The sequence below is a fragment of the Nicotiana tabacum genome, chromosome 1 (genome assembly GCF_000715075.1).
Source record: "Nicotiana tabacum cultivar K326 chromosome 1, ASM71507v2, whole genome shotgun sequence".
In the NCBI taxonomy this organism is placed as follows: domain Eukaryota; kingdom Viridiplantae; phylum Streptophyta; class Magnoliopsida; order Solanales; family Solanaceae; genus Nicotiana; species Nicotiana tabacum.
Genome location: NC_134080.1, coordinates 152,232,444 through 152,240,401, shown reverse-complemented (window position 1 = coordinate 152,240,401; position 7,958 = coordinate 152,232,444).

The window sequence follows — 7,958 nt, the reverse complement described above, 5'->3', positions numbered from 1 at the left end:
CCGCCGGTCACCAAAATAACACCCTAGAATCCCCTGAACATCCTCTACACAGATCTAACATTGGTTTCCTTCGAATCAGGCCCCAACTCTTCGAATCTTAAATCGAAGGTTGGCCTGAAAACCTTATCTTCTCCGATGACCTCCAAAATAACACCACAGTTTCTCCTAAATTCCCTCACCAAGGATCTGTTAGTTGCATGGTTCGAATCATACTGGAACTACTCGAATCTTCATTTGAAGATTCGAGTACAACCTGACCTTATCCCAACCTACTTCAAACTCACACCAGTTACCCCCTGACCTCCCTCGTGCCTAGAACATCTTTGGTTTCCCTCGAATCTAAACAGAAATGAGTAAATCCCAAATCGAACTTTCAAGAACCCTAAAAATACCAGACTTTTGGATTCTGTCCAGATTGAATAAAGATTGAGGTTTAATCGACCTTAGTCGAAGTATTTTCAGTGGAAAATACTTCGACTAAGGTCTGTTTGATTTCAAACAAAGTCCAAATCCAAGTCGAGTTGAGTTCAGTTGAATTTAAAGGTTCAGAGGTAATTTCTGTTTCTTATGTGCATTCTATGTGTATTCTATGTTCGTTTCATTAGTTTGTTTAATTTTTCATAATTTTCTAGTCAAATTTTGTTATACTGTCCCCTACCCGTCAACTTGATTCTAAATGTGAATTGTTTCTGTTGATTGTGATTATGTACAATGTGTGTAATCGACTCGGTTAAGTTCGTCGATTAGTTGTATTATGAATCTTGCTTTTGGAAATGTTGACTGAGATAGCCTGTTTTGAATAGATTATTTTGTTATAACCAGTTAATTAGTTATTGTTAAGCAGTTAGTTCTTGTTTAACAAACCAGTAAATTCAAATGAATGTTGTATATGTGTTGATTTCTGAGCATTGAGTTTCAGGGCATTGTCAGTATATTGACAATGCTCCTGTATTTGTTTATTTTTTGGTTCAGTTTTGAATCTCAGTCGAAATGATCCTGCATATTCTGTGTAATGTTAGTGGGTATTATTCAGGTTCAGTATTCAATTGAGAATCATCTATCTTAATTCAACTCTTGTGCATAAATGTGATGTACTGTCTTTAATACTAGGACTGGTTATAACTGTTAAAGCAGACTTTAAAATCTGTTTTGCAACATATTCTGATTTTAGTTTAAGGGCTGTAATTACAGAAGGATTTCAGGTTTATTTTAGAATGAAACAGTAGGGTAATGTGATAGTGTGCTTTCAATAATATGATAGTGGCCATAATTTAAGTAATAATGGGGAACAAGGGATAATGGGGCTGCTGAAAAACAGGATAAATAGCACTTAGTTTTAAATTATTCAAAAGTAGTTTTAATGGAAAAACTTTCTGATTTTTAAAGGAGAAAAGGGTCCATCCAACACTAAACTGTATAGGACCAGCCCTGTATAAATACAGGGAGCTGGACAGATTGAAAGGATCAGTTTTTCAGAGAGGGAGTCCTTCAGAAGAAAAATAGGAAGAAGAAAAAATAGGAAGAAGAAAAATAGGAAGAGAAAAATCTGATTTGAAAGGAAGAAGAAATCAGATTTTAACAAGGAGACTTTAGGCAGATTTTTTAGATTGAAGAAATCTGATTTAGGAGAAAAAAAAAAGAAAATCTGAAAAAACAGAAGATTTTAAGAAAGAAAAAGAAAGGAAATCAGATTAGAAGGGGGACTTGAAGAGAGTTTGAGAGATTTTAGGAGAGGAGAAGAAGAAAAAATCTGATTTAGGAACCTTTTCAGACAGAAAAGAAAGGAAAGAGAGAAAATCAGTAGTTCAAAAGAAAATCTGACTTAGCAGACTTTAAGAGAGTGAAAAGTCAGATTTGAGTGTGGAAAATCAAGCAGAAAAAATCAAATTCTTTTCGGAATCTGAAGAGGAAGAAGAAACAGAAAAGAAACAAAGAGAACAGTCACACACACACACAGATACAGCAGCAGAAATAGAAAAATCAGAAAAATGGGAATTTGAAACTGAAAAGAAACTGAAATCTGAAATATTGTTCTTTTGTTGAATATGTTCAACTTTATTTGATTCCATTGTTCAGTTAAAATCTGCAGTGTCTTTTAAAAATATCGTCACTGTTCATTTGGGTTCCCCGGATCCTGTTTGTTGCTCAAATCTGCTGAATTATTTGGCATATTCTGCTGAATTTATTACTGCTGCAACTGCTGAAATTTACTCCTTCTACCTTCATTTTCAGGTACATATCTCTTAAACTTTATGTTGGAAAGAGATTCAACATGACAAATAAATGAAATTTTAAATTGTAATATTGCCTCCTATCGTTTAAGTTTAAACATTTAAGTTTCAACTTTGATTTCATGTTGGATAGCCAGTAGTGAGTTCGACTTGATGGCTACAAGTTGATTGTCTTATTTTTTTCACTTTGTAATAATGTTATCCATGCTGAAATTTCATTAGTTTAGTTATCTTTGAGTTGTGTAAATAGGGAAACATGACATAAAGATTGGCCATTAACTAGGCCTTGTGACGTTGTTAGTTGAATAAAGAATAGCGTGAAAATGTCAAAACCATATTGCTAGTTTATTCTGATAATCTGATTTAGTTGTGGAAGGAATGATATAAGTTGTACGTTCCTATGTGGCATTATAACAGGTATCTATAGAACCATTAGTGGATGGTAAGTTGAGTTGTTATGGCTCATTATGATGTTAAAGTGCTACGAATGTTTCAAGACATACAAATATGTGGCATGTAAGGCAATGTTGTTAATCAATTTGTATAATAATTCCCTTTCTTATCAATTTGATGCTTATTTACCATCCTAAATAAATAATTAGGCCTATTAGATTAAAAGCAAGTATATGAGAATAAGATGAGATATACAAATTGCAACACTTTACATCAACGACAATTAGAAATAGGATTTGAACTAAATAGAAATAATAAAAGTTCTTGAAAAAATATTCTTCCCTTTATAAATCATTTTTAGTTTCATATACAATTCAATATTGGGCATATAGATATATATGTTGTATTTGTGAAGAATAGTATTAATCATGTTCTTATTCTTTATTTTGAATTTGAATAGTTTTGGATAAACATAAATTATACGCGGAAATTATAATCGACGGGCAACATTTAATAAATTGTGAATTCTTTTTCAAGAATTAAAGGGTATCTTAAATGTAGATTTTCTCATAATATAATAAACAATTTGGGGGAAAAGTCCATAATACTATTTTGCGCAATCAGGGATGCGTTTGCGCACCCTGATTATATTTTAAAAGTAACTTCAGATTATGCGTACGCGCAATTTCGAGCGAATATTTAATAAAAACGAATTTCTTTGGAAAATATTAAATAATTTCATATAACCTGAGATGTGCAGTTCATTGTCTAAATACAAGGGTAATGATGTTCCTGAATTTATTTTAAATTTCGAACATATGTTCTTTTTTGTTAATAAAAACTATAACAATTTTATTGTGTACACGTACGCGTGGCACGATCCCCGGTAATTATAAAAAGTACATAATACGAATATACGTACGCGTAATTCGTCCATATAATTGTAAACAATAAGTAAAAAGCGGAAGTAAAATCATGCAATAAAAACGTATTTAGTAAAATCAAGATAATTAAGCCAAGAATGAAAGCAGTTGAGCGACCGTGCTAGAACCACGGAATTCGGAAATGCCTAACACCTTCTTCCGGATTAACAGAATTCCTTACTCAGGATTTCTGGTTCGCAGAATAATAAACAGAGTCATATTCTCCTCGATTCAGGGATTAAAATTGGTGACTTGGGACACCTTAAAATTCCCAGGTGGCGACTCTGAAATAATTAAATAAATCCTGTTTCGACTGTCCTTTAATTGGAGAAAACTCCCCTTGTACCCTCTCGGGTATGTAAAAGGGAGGTGCGACAGCTTTGGCGACTCTGCTGGGGACAAATAGTGAACTGTAACCCAGAACCATTGGTTCAGGGTTTAAAGAATCCGAGCTTAAAATATATGTGTTAATTGGCTTTATTTACTATGAGATTTTCAACTGTTTATATGCTAATATGCTAAATGTTGATGTTTACCGCTTTAATATTATTTGAATTGTGAATATATACAACTGCTACGAAATCCCCTTCTTTCTGAGTCTTCTGAATTTATGGTGTACACGTGCGCGTGACCCACCTTTCTGTTAAAGTCATACCAAATAAGACGGAGTTGGGACAAGTAACTAGGCCGGGCAGACTTTCGTGCTCCCGGTACGTTGTCCCCGCTTCGGCTCAAACTGTCCGTTTGGGTAAGCCAGGTTTAGAGCAATCAACCTCAGGTTTTACACTTAGAATAACTCAGCCATGTACCGGATCCCTAGTAGGAACGTCTATTTGCATCATACACATTTGGCTTTGGAGATTCAACACAGGGGTTGGGTCTGTCTAGGACAGGTGAACCCGAAAAAAAAGACCATCCTGATGCATCCTACTTGCTACTTGTGCATTCATTTGCCTCGAACATGCTTGTTGACCAGCTTAAATGAAATCATGGTGAGAACTGAAGAATAAAATGGGTTGTTTTAAAAAAATTCAAAAAAATTTCAAAAAAGGAAAAATAGTTTTAAATCTTGAAATAAAGGTATTTAATAAATAAAAAATTTTCGAAAATGATTTTTTTAGTATAAATTTTCAAAATGAATTTTGACTTTATTAAAATTAAATTTCAGATACAAAATGAGCACCACACAAAGCCCCTCGTCCACGAGTACAGAAGAATTTCTATTTCAACTTCAAATGTGGTGGTATGATTTAGGCGAAGATGGTCAAAAATGGGTCGTCAAGCATTTGGGAAATCTCACGGACATTATGAAAGTTAAACTCCGTGATGATCTGATTGCAGCGTTAGTAACTTTTTGGGACCCTGCTCACAATGTCTTTCGTTTCTCTGACTTCGAGCTTACTCCTACATTAGAGGAAGTAGTTGGATATGGTGGTTTTGACGGAAGTCTAAGAAATCAAAGCTTGATATTCACAAAGGCTCCTTCGGTACATCGATTCTTCGGTCTTCTGAACATCAGCAGTCAAATCAGGAAAAGCAATGTCATCAATGGATGTTGTTCCTGCAACTTTTTGTATTCAAGGTTCGGAAAGTTAGATGGGTTCGAAATTCATGAGAAAGGCCTTACCAATAAGCAAAACAAAGACACTTGGCAGATTCACCGTCGCTTTGCTTTCATGGTGGCTTTTCTAGGAGTCATGGTCTTTCCAAACAAAGAGCGAACAATTGATATTCGCACCGCAAAAATTGTGCAAATCCTCACCACCAAAGAAAATCACACCTTTGTCCCCATCATTCTATCAGACATTTATCGGGCTTTGACTTTATGTAAATCAGGAGCAAAGGTCTTCGAAGGATGCAAAATTTTGTTGCAAATGTGGGTGATGGAGCATCTCCAACAACAGCCCAAGATCATACAGTATGGGTCAAACAATGATAATTGCATCGAGAGCTATGAGGAAAGAACAAAAATTTATCGAGCTCCAGAAGGAATAGAAGCATGGGTATCTCATCTAAAGGCTTTAACGGCAAATCAAATTGAATGGACCCTGGGATGGCTCCCGATGAGGGAAGTAATACATATGTCAACCTCAAATAGTTATCTACTACTATTGGGATTAAGAAGCATTCAGCCATATGCACCACTAAGAGTCCTAAGGCAACTAGGGAGATATCAAATAGTTCCTGATGATGAAGATTTGAGTATGCAAGTAATCGAATTACACCCAGAAGCCACTATTCCCGAAGCTCTACTTCAGCAGATGTGGAATGGATGTCGATACTTGAAAAGTGATACTAAAGTCCCAGACACTACAAAGGGTGAGATAAATCCTGGATATGCAAGGTGGTTCGAAAAACGGTCTCGCGTGGATGATGTACCAGAACCTGAGCTAAAAAGGCCAACAAAAAGACCCTATGTTCAAAACTTCAATGATAAAATCCAAGAGCGGTTGATCTGGGGAGAAAAAGAAAAAGGGTACAAAGCAACTATCCATGCCCTAAAAGAAAATCTGAGAAGCCTCAGTTTGGAGAAAGATTTACAAGCACAAGAAGCCGAAGGCGAGAAGAAGAGTCTAGCTTGTGAGAATGAAAGTCTTCATGTCCGATTCCAAAAAATGAAAAGAGTTTCTGAAACGCCAAAGAGGAGCTGGAAGGATCAAAAAACCATCGCCAATCTCTTTGAAAGAATGCAAGATTATGATTCCATTCTTGCGGAAAATGAAAGGGCATTGAGCAAAGCAAAAGAAAGGATCCAACAATTAAACGAAGAAGCCAGATCTAACAAGGAACGCCAGGATAGGCAATCCGAAAAAGACAAGGCACAATTCAAGAAGGAAAAAGACTATTGGATGCGATCAGAAGACCAGCTTCGTTCACAACTAGAAGAGGCAAGAAGATGCAATAGAGAACATCAACAAGCAGACCTCGACAGGGAAAGAGCGCAAGCAAGATTAGAGCAGGCCAGACTCCGAGCTCTATTAGAATCACCTCTAGATCGGGAAAATCGTGTCAGAGATATAGCCACCACTCGTCAGTAGCAATTGCAGAACCAAGACCAACGTCTCCAAGATTTCAGGGCACAAATCCACGACCTAGCGGTCTACACTTCTCAGAGTTACGTAAACTGTCAGGGAATGGACTATGAAAGGTTTACAGAACATGCACCCACTTTTGCCCGTCATCTAGCATTGGAATTGGAAAGGATGTATCGTACGCTGGGAGGTCATCCAGGTCAAGCTCCACATTGAGCAAATAGTCTAATAATATACAACACAAGTGGAAAGTGGGGCACGTTGTGAGATGTTAAGAATTGTATCTTTTATTTTGATTTAAGTGTGCGTGTTTCAAGCCATTTTCTTAAAGTTTTCAAATGTAATTCCATCTTTGTGTAATGAATAAAAGTGATTGCCTTTAGTTCGAACTACGCAAGGTCTGATTCATGTAAGGCATGATACGTAGGCAATCTCTAAGATTCGACCACCACGATAAAAGATATATATAGTAAATAAAAGTGAATGACAATTTTCAATTTCAAGAAAGCTGGGACGACACAAGCAGCCGAGCAAATGCATAATAGAAAGGGATTATTTGTCTAGGAGCATTGCATCTCAATGTGTGATTATATATGTGTTAAACTCTCAAAACTAACAAGTTTGTTCATTTTCAGAATTCAAGCAGTTAGTTTCTCTAAAGAGTATACTGGCATATTATCACTATCACACAAGATCAAAAGGACCAATACCCGAAAGTATGTCTATCCCAGATGTTGACACAGGTATGGAACTAGAGGAGATGGATGTCGGGAAAATGAAAGAAGAGATGTTTAAGCTCAAGCAGCAAATGGCTGAGATGTACCAAGCTTGGTCTATAGGACAGCTACCCCCATCTTATCCAAATAGCCCTGCTCTATCAATGACTCAAACTCAGGATAATATCACCACTGAATTATCCCCAAACTTCCCCATTTACCAGCACTACCGAGGCACCACCTCTCAGACACCGCAGTCTCCACCTCCGAAACCCGTTCCATATTTTCCTCCACCTATGACTCCTGTTTTCGTAGCACCTCCCCCTGCTACATTTCATAAATCTCCTAGTGAGCCTACATTCCAGGCCCAAGACAACCAATATTACCCCCCGGAACCCACCCTCAAAGCTTCCGAAATTCATTCAACTACTCCTCGTTTTGATCTCCCAACCGAAATTGACAAGCCAGTTAAAAATGTTGAACAAGAAGAGATGTTCAGGAAGGTCAAGAGTCTAGAACAATCGTTCAGAGACATGCGAGGATTAGGCGGGCAGGTCAGTGTAGCATACAAAGACTTATGCTTATTCCCCAATGTACAATTGCCAGTTGGTTTCAAGATGCCCAAATTTGACCTATACAGCGGGCACGGCGACCCAGTAGCCC